A 19,504-nucleotide genomic window follows, 5' to 3' on the forward strand; every position below is an offset into this window, starting at 1 on the left:
GACGTCTGTAGGCCCTCCTCCGTCTGGCCATGCCTGCGACTCTATCCCTGCATCTCTGTGCCCTGTCCAAATGATTGAGAAGCACGACGTTCGCATCCAATGCAGCCCCCATAGTAAGAGCGCACTGAAAGTTATTCCGGCTGAGAAGCTCACCAGCTGCAAAATTATGCTCAGAAGGCTAAAGTTCCTCAGCCAGCACTGGCTCACTGCAGAAATGGCTCTCCATTTGTCTCTGAGCAACTCTCTCTCTCTCTCCAAGAAGTTGTGGTCCAAAAATGGCTACCAAGAATAATCCAGAACAGTCCTCTTTAAATAGCGCCCCCGGATCCCGACAGCGACTGGGAAACGTTCCAGGTAACCTGTCCTTGTTAGCGCCAGGCTGAACGCAGGGGGGCACCACTGAATTTCCGGTCCAGGGCGCACCAAAGGCGTTGTACACTGAAATGACGTCATGACCTGCGTGCGCCGGTGAGCGGGCACTAAAGTTTAGCGCTGGCGCAAAATGTCCGTGCAATATGGGAAGATGCACAGAGTTCGCTGCGCCCAGGTGCGAGTTGGTTAGCGCCCCACTTCTCGGCCTCTTTAGGCGCTAATGGGTGGCGCAGCCAATCGAATTTTTCCCCCAAGGTGCCTTATCTGAGGAACAGTGTCCTTATCTGAGGAAAGATGTTCTTGCCATGGAGGGAGTGCAGCGAAGAATCACCAGGCTGATACCTGGGATGGCAGGAATGACGTATGAGGAGAGATTGGGTCGATTGGGCTTATACTTGCTGGAGTTCAGAAGAATGAGAGGGGAACTCATTGAAACTTATAAAATTCTAACAGGACTGGACAGACTAGATGCAGGAAGGATGTTCCCGATGGTCGGGGAGTCCAGAACAAGGAGTCACAGCCTAAGGATAAGGGGTCGGCCATTTAGGACTGAGATGAGGAGGAATTTCTTCACCCAGAGAGTGGTGAACCTGTGGAATTCTCTACCACAGAAGGCAGTGGAGGCCAATTCATTAAATATATTCAAGAAGGAGTTGGATATATTTCTTAAGGCTAAAGGGATCAAGGGATATGGGGAGAAGGCAGGGACCGGGTACTGAGTTTGGATGATCAGCCATGATCTCATTGAATGGCGGAGCAGGCTCGAGGGGCCGAATGGCCTACTCCTGCTCCTATCTTCTATGTTTCTATGTTTCTATGTGCCCCTTGCAATCTGCCTCTTTGAGCACGCTTTTGGTCACGTGTACTTATATCTGCTTACGTGGCTCGGTGTAAAACATTTTTCTGATTACGCTCCTGTTAAAACCCCAAGGAACATGTTTTATTAATTCTGTCATAGGATGTGCGTGTCTCTGGCAAGGCCAGCACTAATTGCCCATCCCTAAGCGCCCTTAAGAAAGTGGTGGTGAGCCGCCTTCTTGAACCGCTGCAGTCCGTGTGGTGAGGGTACTCCCACAGTGCTGTTAGGGAGGGAGATCCAGGATTTTGACCCAGCGACGATGAAGGAACGGCGATATATTTCCAAGTCAGAATGGTTTGTGACTTGGAGGGGAACTTGGAGGTGGTGGTGTTCCCATGCGTCTGCTGCCCTTGTCCTTCTAGGTGGAAAAGGTCGCGGGTTTGGGAGGTGCTACCAAAGAAGTCTTGGCGAGTTGCTGCAGTGCATCTTGTCGATGGTACACACTGCAGCCACGGTACGCTGGTGGTGGAGGGAGTGGATGTTTAAGGTGGTGGATGGGGTGCCAATCAAGCGGGCTGCTTTGTCCTGGATGGTGTCGAGCTTCTTGAGTGTTGTTGGAGCTGCACTCATCCAGACAAGTGGAGAGTATTCCATCACACTCCTGACTTGTGCCTTGTAGATGGTGGAAAGTCTTTGGGAAGACAGGAGGTGAGACACTCGCCGCAGAATACCTAGCCTCTGACCTGCTCTTGTTGCCACAGTATTTATGTGGCTGGTCCAGTTAAGTTTCTGGTCAATGGTAACCGCCAGGTTGTTGATGGTGGGAGATTCGGCGATGGTAATGCCATTGAATGTCAAGGGGAGGTGGTTAGACTCTTGCTTGTTGGAGATAGTCATTGCCTGGCACTTCTGTGGTGCGAATGTTACCTGCCACTTATCAGCCCAAGCCTGAACGTCATCCAGGTCATGTTGCATGCGGGTATGGACTGCTTCATTAACTGAGGAGTTGCGAATGGCACCATATAAATGCAATTTCTGGTTGTTCTTGGACTTTTACTAATAATGTTTATTTTACCAGAGCAAAAACTCAATCAATGTCAGAAAGGTAAATGGAGGCAACGAGTTGAGAATTATATCATCTCCTATTCTGAAAACTGAATTCTTCAAATAACTGTATATTTTTTTATTTCACCACGTTATTAATAACATCCTTAGAACTTCAAGAGAAATGCCAAAATGATGGTGAGTAATAATCTTCTCTTCATCAGGAAATAAAATGATTGACTTTTTTGGGGCGAGACTGGGGCAGTGGATTATTTAATTAATATGGGGACATAAGGAGTGAGCGGGGAAGTGGGATTTGTGATGCATCGATGCAGAACTGTGGGCGGAGAACAGGACTGCAGGAATAGGTTTAGATTCAGAATTTTCTATGGGGACAGAGCTGGGCAATGGAACTACCATTGAAACATAGAAGGGTACTGAATTTGGATGATCAGCCATGATCTCATTGAATGGCGGAGCGGGCTCGAGGGGCCGAATGGCCTACTCCTGCTCCTATCTTCTATGTTTCTATGATGTAGTTCCTTAAACTCGCTATATAAATGCAGGCTGTTGTTGGCCTGAGCTGGTAAGGTTAAGTTCTTGGCTGATGGGCCGAAGGGCTTCAGTCGATGTAGAACATGAGCTTTCTGGTTTCAACGATTTGCATTTATTTCCACTCTTTCAGATGAAAGGCTGATGGAGAGAGCAATAGGTAACGTTTCGTAACTTCCATCAATTTGTTTAAAGATGATCTCAACGTCAGAAATAGGAGCCGGAATAGGCCGAATATCTCTCCAGCCTGCTCTGCCATTCCATAATATCATGGCTGATCTTCAAACACAAATCCTCGCCCTCCCACACATCCTGTGATTCCCTTAGCCTGGCATGAATCAATCCATAATCTGTTTCATAGATACATCCTAGCATTCTGCTCAATAACAATTGGCAAGGAGCAGGTCAGCAACCTATCCTCTTGGCTGGGGACTAAAATAGGAGATTAATTTTTTGAGGATGTAACTGGTAAAATAGATAAGGGAGAACCAGTGGATGTGGTGTACTTGGACTTTCCAAAGGCTTTTGATAAGGTCCCGCATAAGAGATTAGCATGTAACGTTAAGGCACATGGGACTGGGGGCAAGGTATTGACTTGCATAGAGAACTGGTTGGCAGACAGGAAGCAAAGAGTTGGAATAAATGGCTCTTTTTCCGTGTGGCAGGCAGTGACTAGTGGGGTACCGCAGGGATCAGTCCTTGGACCTTAGCTATTCACAATATATATTAATGATCTAGACAAGGGAACTAGATGTAATATCTCCAAGTTTGCAGATGACACAAAGCTGGGTGGGCGTGTGTGCTGTGAGGAGGATGCTGAGAAACTCCAGTATGATTTGGACAGGTTGGATGATTGGGCAGAAGCATGGCAGATGCAATATAATGTGGATAAATGCGAGGTTATCCACTTTGGTGTCAAAAACAAGAAGGCACATTATTATCTGAATGGCAATAGATTGGGAGAAGGGGAAGTGCAACGAGACCTGGGTGTCCTTGTGCACCAGTCGCTGAAGGTAAGCATGCCGGCGCAGCAGGCAGTTAAGCAGGCAAATGGTATGTTGGCCTTCATAGCGAGACGGGTTGAGTACAGGAACAAGGATGTCTTGCTGCAGTTGTACAGGGCCTTGGTGAGACCACATCTTGAGTATTGTGTGCAGTTTTGGTCGCCTTACCTGAGGAAGGATGTTCTTGCCATGGAAGGATTGCAGCGATGATTCACCAGGCTGATACCTGGGATAGCAGGAATGACGTACGAGGAGAGATTGGGTCAATTGGGCTTGTACTCCCTGGAGTTTAGAAGAATGAGAGGGGATCTCATTGAAGCTTATAAAATTCTAACAGGACTAGACAGACTAGATGCAGGAAGGATTTTCCCGATGGCGGGGAGTCCAGAACTAGGGGTCACAGTCTAAAGATAAGGGGTAAGCCATTTAGGACTGAGATGAGGAGGAATTTCTTCACCCAGAGAGTGGTGAACCTATGGAATTCTCTACCACAGAAGGCAGTGGAGGCCAATTCATTAAAATATTCAAGAAGGAGTTGAATATATTTCTTAAGGCTAAAGGGATCAAGGGATATGGGGAGAAAGCAGGGACCGGGTACTGAATTTGGATGATCAGCCATGATCGCATTGAATGGTGGAGAAGGCTCGAAGGGCCGAATGGCCGACTCCTGCTCCTATCTTCTATGTTTCTATGTAAACTATCTGGCGATAATCACAAGAGGTCAGATCAGTATCAAGGCGGCAAAGAGCTGATTAGAGCTAAGAGTTTGCTTATCAGTGGCCAGAACGAATAATTGCCATGGACTAAAGTGATCACAGATGTGGAACAGAATCCAGCCCACTGTGTCTTATTATTTAATCAGATCAACTAGAGTAAGATTAAAAACGAGTCACTATTTACATGTATATGTGTATGTGTACCCCTTGCGACGCCTGGGAATCCCTGGCCTAAGACCGCTCAAAGTGGAGGAGAAGCATCCAGGAAGGCGCCGAACACCTCAAGTCTCGGAAGGAGTGCACGTCAACCCAAGCACCCCAACCCACCCGCCCCTTCAACCACCGTTTGCCCCACCTGTGACAGACAGTAGGTTGCCCATTGGACTCATCAGTCACCTGAGAACTAATTTTTTAGCGTGGAGGCAAGTCATCCTCGGTTCCGAGGGACTGCCTAAGAAGAAGAAGATTCCCTTAGAGTACAACAATCTATCGATCTCCCCTTTCAATATGCACAACCACTCAGCCATACGGGGTAGAGAATTCCAAAGATTCACAACACTCCGAGTCAAGACGTTTCTCCTCATCTTTCATAATCTGCCGACGCCTTATCCTGAGACGATGCCCCCTAACTCTACACTTTCCATCCAGTGGGAACAGCCCCTGAGCAACTACCCTGTCAAGCCCCTCACAGAACCTTATACGTTTCAATGAGATTACCTCTCATTCCTTGAAACCCCGGTGAGTATCGGCCCATTCCACTCAACATCTCCTGATAGGTCAACCCTCTCATCCCAGTAATCAATTTGATGAACCTTTGTTGCACTGCTTCTAAGGCAGGTATACCCAGCCTCTCCTGCATCTTCCCAGCCGAAAGCTTCATTAAAAACATAGAAACATAGAAGATAGGAGCAGGAGTAGGTCATTCGGCCCCTCGAGACTGCTCTGCCATTTAATGAGATCATGGCTGATCATCCAAACTCAGTACCCTGTCCCTGCCTTCTCCCCATATCCCTTGATCCCTTTAGCCTTAAGAAATATATCTAACTCCTTCTTGAATATATTTGATGCATTGGCCTCCACTGCCTTCTGCGGTAGAGAATTCCACAGATTCACCACTCTCTGGGTGAAGAAATTCCTCCTCATCTCAGTCCTAAATGGCTTACCCCTTATCCTTAGACTGTGACCCCTGGTTCTGGACTCCCCCGCCATCAGGAACATCCTTCCTGCATCTAGTCTGTCCAGTCCTGCTAGAATTTTATAAGTTTCAATGTGATCCCCTCTCATTCTTCTAAACTCCAGCGATTATAAGCACAATCGACCCAACCTCTCCTCATACGTCATTCCTGCCATCCCAGGTATCAGTCTGGCGAATCTTCGCTGCACTCCCTCCATGGCAAGAACATCCTTCCTCAGATAAGGCGACCAACACTGCACACAATACTCAAGGTGTGGTCTCACCAAGGCCCTGTACAACTGCAGCAAGACATCCTTGTTCCTGTACTCGAACCCTCTCGCTACGAAGGCCAACATACCATTTGCCTTCTGAACCGCCTGCTGCACCTGCATGCTTACCTTCAGCAACTGGTGCACAAGGACACCCAGGTCTCGTTGCACTTCCCCTTCTCCCAATCTATTGCCATTCAGATAATAATCTGCCTTCCTGTTTTTGACACCAAAGTGGATAACCTCGCATTGATCCACATTATGCAGCATCTGCCATGCATCTGCCCAATCGCCCAACCTGTCCAAATCATACTGGAGGCTGCACAATTTTTTCTGACGAGAATCCGTTACACCCAACTAAAATGAATTGAAACCAATAATTCAAATTGCACCTTGCCTCTCAGATTCCACTCACTCCAGTTAGCTTCCTACTGATTTACTGATTTCAACCTATAGCCAATGGCGATCCGGTTACAATGTTTTATGGGTTTTCATTGGTCAGATTCATTTATTGATAGAATCATAGAAACATAGAAAAATAGGAGCAGGAGTTTGCCAGTGGCCCCTCGAGGCTGCTCCACCATTCAATATGATCATGGCTGATCCTCTATCTCAATACCATATTCCCGCTCTCTCCCCATACCCCTTGATGACTTTTGTGTCTAGAAATCTATCTATCTCCTTCTTAAATATATTCAGTGACTTGGCCTCCACAGCCTTCTGTGGTAGAGAATTGCAGAGGTTCACCACCCTCTGAGTGAAGAAATTCCTCCTCATCTCAGTCCTAAATGTCCTACCCCGTATCCTGAGACTGTGTCCTCTCGTTCTAGACCCCCCAGCCAGGAGAAACAACCTCCCTGCATCCAACCTGTCCAACCCTGTCAGAATTTTACATGTTTCAATGAGATCCCCTCTCATCCTTCTAATCTCTAGTGAATACAGACCTAGCCTAGCCAATCTGTCCTCATCCAACAGTCCTGCCATCCCAGGAATCAGTCTGATTAGCACGTAGATTTTTCCCCTCTCTTGAATTTAAACAAGCGGCGAAAAGAATGAAATTAAGAGGGATATTATAAGGATAGAAATTCGTAATTGGAGTTTGCGCTAAAAGGCTGCCTCGTGCCGGCCGCTCGTTATGCTCCCCGCCCGATATTCAGTTACAGTCATTTCCAAAGAACTCAACGTAGGATAGGGTGTATAGCGGGTGTCCGAGGCATTACCGCCAGTTTACCGCTACCACCCGACACAAATATCTAAGCCGCCATTTGCACAACAGCCTGTGCTCATAGCGACCTATACAGCTGGTTTGTTTTATAAATCTCATCATTCATCTAGAAACTACTCGTGAAATAACACTGGATGGCCAGCTGGTGGCGCCGTCCAAGGAGTATAAATACTCGGGCATTGGCCCCAGCTTTTCAGGGACATTTTGTAGGACAAGGAACTAGTGAAGTACAACTAGACCTCCATGTTCTGAAACAAGTTGATTAAAGCCTTGCTGTATGCTCAAACCAAGTGCGTAGTGAGTTTTATTACGTCAGCTTGTGTTGGTTTTTCTTTCAGAGATCGAAAGGTTGAAGATGACAATAAAAGCTGGCGGTGAGAATTAAATTAATTGCACCCTATATATTTGAGTATTTACTAAGACTACTGAGTGGGCAATCTGCTGAATGTCCATCCATAGAAAATGACAATGTAACACTGTTGACGGAATGCTAGCTTCTCAGTAGAAAACTACAATAGAATAATAGAAACTTAGAATGATACAAGACAAAAGAGGACCATTAGGTCTATCGTGCCTGTGTGCCAGGCTGTCCAATTGCTCCCACTCCCCGGCCCTTTCATAGGGACATCGGAACAGAGGCAAATAAGAACAGGATTAGGCCATTGAGCCCCTTGAGCCTGTTGCGCCATTCAATGAGGTCATCGCATTTCTGCAACCTAACCCCATATACTCGCCTTTGGCCCATGTCCCTTAATACCTTAGCTTAACAAAAATCTATCAATCACAGATTTATAATTAACAATTGATCTTGCGGAAGAGAGTTCCAAACTTCTACCACCCTTTGTGTGTAGAAGTGTTTCCTAATTTCACCACTGAAGGGTCTGGCTCTAATTTTTAGACTATGCCCCCTAGTCCTAGACTCCCCAACCAGCAGAAATAATTTCTCTCTATCTACCCGATCAGTTCCCCTTAATATCTTGAAAACTTCGATCAGATTACGTCTTAACCTTCCAAATTCTAGGGAGTAGAAACCTAATTGGAAAATCTCTCCGCATAGCTTAACCCTTGAATTCCGGATTTCATTCTGGTAAACCTACGCTGCACTCCCTCCAAGGCCAATATATCCTCCCTAAGGCGTGGTGCCCAGAACTGCTCACAGTGCTCCAGGTGTGGTCTCACCAGGGCTTTGTATAGATGCAGCATAACTTCTACCCCCTATAGCCGTTTAAATTTCCACTACGGGTTCTAATCCGATTCCCTTCTGAAAATTACGATTGAATCTGCATCCCACACCCTTTCAGGCAATCCATTCCAGATCAAAGCTGGGTGGGCGTGTGTGCTGTGAGGAGGATGCCGAGAAGCTCCCAGTATGATTTGGACAGGTTGGGTGATTGGGCAGAAGCATGGCAGATGCAATATAATGTGGATAAATGCGAGGTTATCCACTTTGGTGGCAAAAACAGGAAGGCAGATTATTATCTGAATGGCAATAAATTGGGAGAAGGGGAAGTGCAACGAGACCTGGGTGTCCTTGTGCACCAGTCGCTGAAGGTAAGCATGCAGGTGCAGCAGGCGGTTAAGAAGGCAAATGGTATGTTGGCCTTCGTAGCGAGAGGGTTCGAGTACAGGAGCAAGGATGTCTTGCTGCAGTTGTACAGGGCCTTGGTGCGACCACACCTTGAGTATTGTGTGCAGTTTTGGTCGCCTTATCTGAGGAAGGGTGTTCATGCCATGGAGGGAGTGCAGCGAAGATTCACCAGACTGATACCTGGGATGGCAGGGATGACGTATGAGGAGAGATTGGGTCGATTGGGCTTATATTTGCTGGAGTTTAGAAGAATGAGAGGGGATCTCATTGAAACTTATGAAATTCTAACAGGACTAGACAGACTAGATGCAGGAAGGATGTTCCCGATGGCCGGGGAGTCCAGAACCAGGGGTCACAGTCTAAAGATAAGGGGTAAGTCATTTAGGACAGAGATGAGGAGGAATTTCTTCACCCAGGGAGTGGTGAACCTGTGGAATTCTCTACCAGAGAAGGCAGTGGAGACCAATTCATTAAATATATTCAAGAAGGAGTTGGATATATTTCTTAAGGCTAAAGGGATCAAGGGATATGGGGAGAAAGCAGGCACAGTGTACTGAATTTGGATGATCAGCCATGATCTCATGGCATGGCGGAGCAGGCTCGAGGGGCCGAATGGCCTACTCCTGCTCCTATCTTCTATGTTTCTATGTTTCGATAAATTCTGTGTCATAATATGTCGGTTTGCGTTTTCACCTTGATTCATAGGAGACAAAAGAGTTGAACACGATCCAGGTAAAATTAATAAATCGTATGGCGGTGCAGGGCTTTATTGTATTGCCCAATGGGGCAATGTTTGTAAGTTATGGTCGTTTTGTTTATCTCTCTGTTATTAGTGTGGTTCTTTAGGGTACATTTTCAAATAGCCGCCCAGGTGGCAAAGTGAAGTCAATGGAGGGGAATGCCGGGTGGGGCGTACAGTGGGCGACCCTCCAATATCGCTATTTGCGATCCCACCGAAGATGAACTTCATGAACCCCACTCCCCTCAAAATCACGTGCGAGATTAATTTCGAGTACAGGGAATGCTAACTCGAATCAACTCCCGGCGTCCTGCTGTCACATAACGCAACCTATTAATTGGCCCGGAAATTCGGGTTGGGGGCTTCCCGCGGGTGCAAGCCCCCGACCTGCACTTACCATTGAGCTGTGGGCCCGCGTGGGATTCCGATCCTGGGCCTCCTCCAGCTGCCGGCGCACAGTGCTTGCGTATCCCAGGGGCGCAGTTAGTTTGATGCTTCCCCTGGGATCACGTGGGCCATGGAGAGCCAATGGTAGCAGGGAATTTTTATTCATAGATTTGACAGGAAGGGCTGTCAAATCTATGAAGAGAGTTTGGCCCCAAAACATAACTTAAACTTCAAATAAAAAATTTTTTTAAAAATCACATTTTTAAAATAACTTTAAATTACATAAAATAACTATTTTAAACAATAATTTAAATTTATGAAATAATTAATTACGGTTTTTAACAGGGCTAAAAATAAACTTACCTTTCTTTAAAGTATTTAAAAATAATAAACCTGTGGAAAAAATGTTTTAATTTTACTTAATTCACCACTTACCTTGTTAAAAGCAGGCCTTGCGACTGCTTTTTAAAAGCATAGCTCCTGGAGCCTTACCCTCCCGGAGAAACCGGCAGAAAAATCCGAAGTTCCAGGCATATGCGCTGCCTTTCCGGCGCACATGTTCGACTTTTGAACCCCTTTCTTCAAGGGAGCGGAAGTTCCGGTTTCCGCGCATGCGCAGTGCATGCACGAAACCGGCACGTTCGTTGGGCCTATGCATGAGTAACCAGCGCGTACTCACCAGTGGGGACCCGAATTTCTGGCCCAAGCTTAACATTGAAGATAGGAGCAGGAGTAGGCCATTCGGCCCCCCGAGCCTGCTCAGCCATTCAATGAGATCATGGCTGATCATCCAAACTCAGTACCCTGTCCCTGCCTTCTCCCTATATCCCTTAATCCCTTTAGCCTTAAGAAATATATCGAACTCCTTCTTGAATATATTTAATGAATTGGCCTCTACGGCCTTCTGTGGTAGAGAATTCCACAGGTTCACCACTCTCTGGGTGAAGAAATTCCTCCTCACCTCTGTCCTAAATGGCTTACCCCTTATCCTTAGACTGTGACCCCTGGTTCTGGACTCCCCCGCCATCGGGAACATCCTTCCTGCATCTAGTCTGTCTAGTCCTGTTAGAATTTTATAAGTTTCAATGCGATCCCCTCTCATTCTTCTAAACTCCAGCGAGTCTAAGCCCAATCGACCCAATTTCTCCTCATACGTCATTCCTGCCATCCCCGGTGTCATTCTGGCGGGCTCAACAAGGTCAATCAAGTTAAAATCGCGTGGATTGGCCGCATCTTGATGGAGGCGGGACTACAACCCCGAAAGTTGTAGTCCCACCTCCAACCCACCTCCTGAGTTAAGTTCCTGCCCCATGTTTCCACTTGTGGGGAAGAGCAAAACTAGAGGCCATCGATTTCAGATGGTCACCAAGAAATCCAACCGGTATTTCGGAAGAAACATCTTTAGCCAAAGAGTGGGGAAAGTCTGGAATTCGCTGCCACAGGGAGTGGTTGAAGCAAATAGCATCGAAGCATTTAAGCAGAGGCTGGACAAGCATATGAGGGAGAAGAGAATAGAGGGTTAGGCTGATAAAGTTAGATGAGAAAAGACGGGAGGAGGCTCGAGTGGAGAATAAACGCAGGGATGGACTGGTTGGGCCGAATGGCCTGTTTCTGTGCCGGATCTAACTGATCCTGATCTAAGATGATGGAGTGAAGAAATTTGCTTTTAATAATGCTAATTATCAGACTTTAACTTGCCAATCTGCTGGGATTTTCAGTGATAGACGCAACTTGAGGTGGAGTTTCTGCCAGCGGGAACCATCCGATCATTGAATCTGGACACTGGGTCGGTTTTGCCGAGGTGAATCGATGTCCCCGTTACTGTGCAAACACCTCGGCATAAGCCCGATAGTAAATTCTCGCAAGAGGTAGTGCAATTTGATCAGCATTTGGAAACGTAAGCGGGTATTGGCCGTAACAGGGCCAATGGGGCCTCAGGATATATATTAACGATCTAGACGAGGGAACTAGATGTAATATCTCCAAGTTTGCAGACAACACAAAGCTGGGTGGGTGTGTGTGCTGTGAGGGGGATGCTGAGAAACTCCAGTATGATTTGGACAGGTTGGGTGATTGGGCAGAAGCATGGCAGATGCAGTATAATGTGGATAAATGCGAGGTTATCCACTGTGGTTTCAAAAACAGGAAGGCAGATTACTATCTGAATGGCAATAGATTGGGAGAAGGGGAAGTGCAACGAGACCTGGGTGTTCTTGTGCACCAGTCGCTGAAGGTAAGCATGCCGGTGCAGCAGGCGGTTCAGAAGGCAAATGCTATGTTGGCCTTCGTAGTGAGAGGGTTCCAGTACAGGAACAAGGATGTCTTGCTGCAGTTGTACAGGGCCTTGGTGAGACAACATCTGGAGTATTGTGTGCAGTTTTGGTCGCTTATCTGAGGAAGGATGTTCTTGCCATGGAAGGAGTGCAGCGAAGATTCACCAGGCTGATACCAGGGATGGCAGGAATGACGTATGAGGAGAGATTGGGTCGATTGGGCTTATACTCGCTGGAGTTTAGAAGAATGAGAGGTGAGCTCATTGAAACTTATAAAATTCTAACAGGACTCGTCAGACTAGATTCAGGAAGGATTTTCCTGATGGTCAGGGAGTCCAGAACTAGGGGTCACAGTCTAAGGATAAGGGGTAAGCCATTTAGGACAGAGTTGAGGAGGAATTTCTTCACCCAGAGAGTGGTGAACCTGTGGAATTCTCTACCACAGAAGGCCGTAGAGGCCAATTCATTAAATATATTCAAGAAGGAGTTGGATATATTTCTTAAGGCTAAAGGGATCAAGGGATATGGAGAGAAGGCAGGGACAGGGTACTGAATTTGGATGATCAGCCATGATCTCATTGAATGGCAGAGCAGGCTCGAGGGGCCGAATGGCCCACTCCTGCTCCTATCTTCTATGTTTCTATGTTTCTTAAGATGATTGAATTTGAAATGAGGTAAACTGGAAAAGTGATCCAGTAATTACTACAGTCAAAGTTTCAGATCTATCAGTCATTTCAATTGATTACTGGTCACAGTTGTTGTGTACCAATGCCAGGTCAACTAAAGTTAACTCAATCTCTCCCACTATTTCTCTGTTGCCCTTTCTTTCTCATTCTCCTCTATTTCTCTCCCTCTAGGTCTCTCCTCCTCTCTATATCTCCCTCCTCCTCCCTTTATTTCTCACCCCTCTCCCTCTATTTCTCTACCCTCTCCCTATTTATCTCTCCCCTCTGCCTATTCCTCTTCCCTCTCCCTATTTCTCTCCCATCATCTCTCCCCTCCCTCTAATTCTCTCCCTCTCTCTCAATATCTCTCCCCCCTCTTTCTCTCCCACTATTTCGCTAGTTCACTCCCTTTCTATTTATCTCCCATGAGTTTAAGCTCATGGTCTACAGAGCAGCAGTGATACCCGCCCTCTTGTATGCCTCAGAGACATGGACCATGTACAGCAGGCACCTCAAAGCACTGGAGAGGTACCACCAACGCTGCCTCTGCAAGATCCTGCAAATCCATTGGCAGGATAGGCGCACCAACGTCAGTGTTCTTGCTCGGGCCAACATCCCCAGCGTTGAAGCTTTGACCACGCTCGATCCGCTCCGATGGACGGGTCACATTGTCCGCATGCCCGATATAAGACTCCCAAAACAAGCGCTCTACTCGGAGCGCCGGCACGGCAAGAGAGCCCCAGCTCGGCAGAGGAAATGCTTCAAGGACACCCTCAAAGCCTCCTTGAAAAAAGTGTAACATCCCCATCGACACCTGGGAATCCCTGGTCCAAGACCACACAAAGTGAAGGAGAAGCATCCGGGAAGGCGCCGAACACCTCGAGTCTCTTCGCCGGGAGCAAGCAGAAGCCAAGCGCAGGCTGTGCAACAGCGCACGTCAACCCAAGCACCCCACCCACTCGCCCCTTCAACCACTGCCTGCCCCACCTGTGACAGAGACTATAGATCCCGCATTGGACTCATCAGTCACCTGAGAACTCATTTTTGATGTGGAAGCAAGTCATCCTCGGTTCCGAGGGACTGCCTAAGAAGGATTTATCTCCCTCTCCACCTCTCTCTATTTATCTCCCCTCTTTCTCTATCTCTCCCCCTATTTCTATACATCACGCCCTTCTCTATGTTCTTTCTCTCTCTCCCTCCTCCCTCTCCCTCTCTCTCTCCTCTCCCCAGGCCCGGTTGATGAAGAGCTGTGTTAGAAATTTCGAGTGCTGCAAATGCATCAGTCGAGGTTTGCGGAGGGAAGATTGGGGAACGGGTGCGCGCGGGAATATTTCCCATTAGCCAATCGGCCTCTGAGGGGAAGTTTCTGTGCCAGATGAAACTGGTGGACAGGGGAATGTGGGACTATAAATACGCATGAGTCAGGCATCAATTGATTGGCTGGGCTCAGTAGCTGCAAGTCAGTAACGAGGGACTAATGTGAACAAGGTGACGGCGCACCTGAACTGGCGAAAATAGCGGAAATTTGTGATTCTGTGGTTAACCCAGTTTTGACAACATCCTTCAATTTGGTTTGCAGAGCTCGACAAACTACTTCGAGGCACGGGTACGCACCCAATTCAAAAAGCATTTAGCAGAACACTTTGCGCATTCCGGGGCGTTGCGTATCTATGGTGACCATCCAATGAAACATCCCAGTTGCGAAGGTGTAGGGGGACTTCTTTTAACTGGTTTAAGGTAATTCACCTGGTCTGCAGCCTTGCTGCTACACTGTAAACCAATTTCCAATAAACCAACTTTCAAACAGTGGTTTCGAATCACTATCCCACCTTCCAGTTCTGACTACAGGACTTATAATTAATGATATTAAAAACGGACACGTGGTTTGGATGAGAGAAAAATGAAGTTTTATTAACGAAAAGAAACTATAATCAAATATCAAACTATACCACACGAACACAGTAATTACAGTAAAATTGCTTAAATGGGGGAATGCAGACAGTAAAAATGAGGGGTAAGTGACTACAATGTTGATTAAACAATCTTAGCAATATCCCCTTAATTACCATCCCCCAACTCCTTACTAGGTTGCTTTGCTGAGGAGTCAGAAACTCTGCTCACATGTGGTCCAGCGACGTGAGAGAGAGAGAGAGAGGCTCACCTGTGGTCCCAGGAAGTAAAGAGAGCGATAGCTTCTCAGGAGCTATCATATATACCTGGTGAGCACCCCCTGCCCCCTGCTGTTTGCCTGTCTGGAAAATTTGCGCCCAAAAAGTTCCAATTCACAAGAGAAAAGCTGTGATTGGCTAACTCAAAGTGGTTGGACTGGGTTAGTGTGTCTGCATTGTGGGGCCGAAATGTTCGCGCTCACATTCGGAGCTCACCTGGGCTAGAACAAAAGGGAATACAACAGCCCTATTGTCCAGAATGCTGGGTGATTTAAACCCATTCAATGCTTAAACTGTTGCAGCTCAAAATCCATTCCAGGGTTTCAATCTATCATTGTCTGTGAATGCTTTGAATGGCTGTGTAAACAGAAGCAGTTTCAAATCGATTGTCCTGCGGTCATTCTCAAGTGGGCTAATCTCTTAAGTAAAAAAACAACTTCAAGTGCTTCGAAGGGAACCTCCCTTTGATTGGCAGGTCTGATTCACAGCCCCTGTATCCTCCCACTTTTTTCACACAGACAACTCACTGCGAGCTGTTTTGCTGCTTTGTCCTTTTGGCCAAGCTTTCTGTGGCCATTTTAAAACCTTTTGTGATTGCCCAAACTCCAGGGAACAACTTTATTAAGAACATAAGAACATAAGAACATAAGAAATAGGAGCAGGAGTAGGCCAATCGGCCCCTCGAGCCTGCTCCACCATTCAATAAGATCATGGCTGATCTGATCCTAACCTCAAATCTTCTATCACTCTGCATCCACCCGAACCCATGTGATCTCCCGGGAGAGGCGAAAAACCAGATAAAGACCCAATGGCCAATTTGGGAGAAAAAAATCTGGGAAATTCCTCTCCGACCCATCTAGGCGATCGAAATTCTTCCAGGAGATCACTCTGTCCCTATATTTTCTACAGTACTTACCTTCTGTAAAGGCGATCTCCACCCCAGCCAGGAACAGGAATAAAACCATCTCCTGAAATCTAACAGAATTAGAACACAGTAGGAGCAGAACAAGGCTACACGGCCCCTGGGCCTGCTCCACTACCCACAGGGCCATGACCATTCCGAACCCAGACTCATGTCCAATTTCCTGCCCGCTCCCCGTAACCCTTAATTCCCTTTACTTCTAGGAAACTATCTATTTCTGTTTTAAATTTATTTAATGATGTAGCTTCCACAGCTTTCTGGGGCAGCAAATTCCACAAACCTACCACCCTCTGAGTGAAGAAGTTTCTCCTCATCTCAGTTTTGAATGAGCAGCCCCTTATTTTAAGATTATGCCCCCTAGTTCTAGTTTCACCCATCATTGGGAACATCCTCACCGCATCCATCCGATCAAGCCCCTTCACAATCTTATATGTTTCAATAAGATCGCCTCTCATTCTTCTGAACTCCAATGAGTAGAGTCCCAATCTACTCAACCTCTCCTCATATGACCACCCCCTCATCCCCGGGATTAACCGAGTGAACCTTCTTTGTACTGACTCGAGAGCAAGTATGTCTTTTCTTAAGTATGGACACCAAAACTGTATGCAGTATTCCAGGTGCGGCCTCACCAATACCTTGTACAACTGCAGCAATACCTCCCTGTTTTTATATTCCAACCCCCTAGCAATAAAAGCCAACATTCCATTGGCCTTCTTAATCACTTGCTGCACCTGCATACTAACTTTTTGAGTTTCGTGCACCAGGACCCCCAGATCCCTTTGTACTTCAGTACTTTCCAGTTTCTTGCCGTACTGTCTCAAGGTGTGTGAATATTTTCCACAGAATTCTCCGACTCCTGTGTTGTCCGTGTTCTTTCCATCTCAGAGCAGTCTTTTGCGGTTCTCGGCACATTTTAAAACACTGTAGACGAGTCACATCACCCAATTCTTCGTTCACAATATGGACCAATACTTTCAATCTTCAGGGAAATAGGGGATTTTGCAAAACTTCTACATTCCCCCCTTTTGATACTCCCAACTTGCTTGTAGTATCAACTTGAAGGAGTGAGCAAAATTTCCAGACCCCCTCACAAACAACCATCCCCTGTATTTACCTAATAGCTATCTGCCACTGATCCCCCGATCTGTCCTTTCCCCTAAAATTCATGAAAAACCGTGGTACGGTCGGCATCTTACAGATACATCAGTTTTCAATAAGGAGTCTCATACCCCTACACGCTTGTAAAATTATACAATGTAATCCAAATTTACAAACTTTTTACATTATAACTTATTACAAAATGTTGCAATCTTAGTTACATAATGTAATTAAAATGATCCCAAGCACAGAGAGGGTCCAATGCCTCTGCTCAACTTGGAGTTGTCACAAAATGATTCCAAGCACGGAGAGGATCCTACGCCTCTGCTCAACTTGGGGCTGTAACATAAAATACAAAAAACTTGAAAAACATGCTCAAATAAACCCCGACCATCATGTGCCAATGATGGGTCACAAAATTCGAGTGGGTATTGCTCCTCCCACCCGGGCAGTAAATGTACCTTCCACCCCCCTTTGATTGTCTTAAACTTTAAAACAGACAGAATGGATTTACAGACCAGCCTGCTCCGCCAGCCCCGAACCATTCCTTTGTTCCTTTGTGGAGGCGGGGTACCCCTCATGTTTAAAATTATCTTGGCACTGACCGAGACCGGGGAGTATGGGACCGTGACTGGGAAGCGGGGATCTGTAACCGGCCGACTGCGCTTGCGCGCTCGGCCTCGCAGAGGAAAGGAGTCGCTGGGGGTTCCGGGTTCGCAACTGCGCCTGCGCGAACCCGGTGTTGAGAAACCTCTTCCCTCAGCCGCGTGGCTGCGCCTGCACGGCCCTCCTTTTGGCAAAGCTCTCCCCTCAGGTGAGCGACCGCGCCTGCGCAGGAAAACTGAGGAGGATCCGGTCGGGGTACGGGCTGGGGAACCGTGCCTGCGCGCGCAGTTTCAGTGGATGGAGTGGCAGCAGCCTGCAGATTTCTGATCCCAGGCTGCTGTTTCTCTGATCTGAAGCCACCCAACCATTTCAAATTTGAACGTTGTGCAAAACTAGGGTCCCACTGGGGTAGGGAAGTGTCCCAATCCGGCTGACCTGCCTTCGGGCTGATCATGCAAATCATCCCCCTTGCTTTTAAAGCCATGTTAAGGCTTTCTATCTCTGCCCTACAGGGGCCATGATCTGCTTCACTAAACGTTTGCGCGCAGGCCAGCTTATAGGCTGCTTTTACTTCCCTAAACCTTTCCTCCTGCTCTTTTACTTCTGAGATGAGGCAGGCATTCTCTTCCCACAGTCTCATCTCACTTTCCCTGGTCTCAGTGACTTCCTGCACCAGGCGCTCTATAAATGCCTGGCATTTTTCAAACTGGGACTTCCGATTCTTGGCCTCTTTAACCTCCTCCTGCACACTCATCTCATCCTTCCTAAACCAGCCAGCTATATCCCGATAGGTCAGCCTACACACTGCCGCTAAAATTCGCAGGGCTACCCACATAGTGAAAATGAGAGAAACAAGAGCTGGTACTTTCTCCAGATCCAAACCACTCATCAAATCAAGAACTGCCTGCAGTCCTGCCGCGGTTGCCATTTTGTAGGGGGGCATCATTTAACTGATTTATGGTTATTTCCCTGGTCTTGCAGCCTTTGCCTGCACTCTGACCAATTCCAGTCTTTTACCTGGTTTTCGGTAATTCACCTGGTCAGGCAGCCTGCTGCTACACTGTAAACCAATTTCCAATAAACCAGTTTTCAAACAGCGGTTTCGAATCGCTACCCCACCTTCCAGTTCTGACTGCAGGACTTATAATTAATGATATTAAAAATAGACACGTGGTTTGGATGAGAGCAAAATCAAGTTTTATTAACTTAAAAGAAACTATAATCAAAATATCAAACGATACCACACGAACACAGTAATTACAGTAAAATTGCTTAAATGGGGGAATGCAGATGGTAAAAACCAGGGATTAGATGGTTCCAATGTTACTTAAACAATCTTACCAATATCCTCTTAATTATCATCCCCTAACTCCTTACTCGGTTGCTTTGCTGAGGAGTCAGAAACTCTGCTCACCTGTGGTCCAGCGAAGTGAGAGAGAGAGAGAGAGAGAGAGGCTCACCTGTGGTCCTAGGAAGTAAAGAGAGCGATAGCTTCTCAGGAGCTATCATATATACCTTGTGAGCCCCCCCTCCCCCTGCTGTTTGCCTGTCTGGAAAATTCACGCCCAAAAAGTTCCAATTCACAAGAGAAAAGCTGTGATTGGCTAACTCAAAGTGGTTGGACTGGGTTAGTGTGTCTGCACTGTGGGGCTGAAATATTCCCGCCCACATCGGAGCCCACCTGGGCTAAAACAAAAGGGAAATTCAACTGCTCTATTGTCTAGAATGATGGGTGATTTAAACCCATTCAATTCTTAAACGGTTGCAAATCGAAATCCGTTCCATGATTTCAGTCTATCATTGTCTAAGAGAGCTCTGAATGGCTGTGTAAACAGAAGCAGTTTCGATAGTCCTGCGGTCAATTCTCAAGTGGGCAATTGCTTAAGTCAATAAACAACTTCAA

The sequence above is a fragment of the Somniosus microcephalus genome, chromosome 32 (genome assembly GCF_052327205.1).
Source record: "Somniosus microcephalus isolate GS21.2 chromosome 32, FLI_Smic_1.0, whole genome shotgun sequence".
NCBI classification, from domain to species: Eukaryota; Metazoa; Chordata; class Chondrichthyes; order Squaliformes; family Somniosidae; genus Somniosus; species Somniosus microcephalus.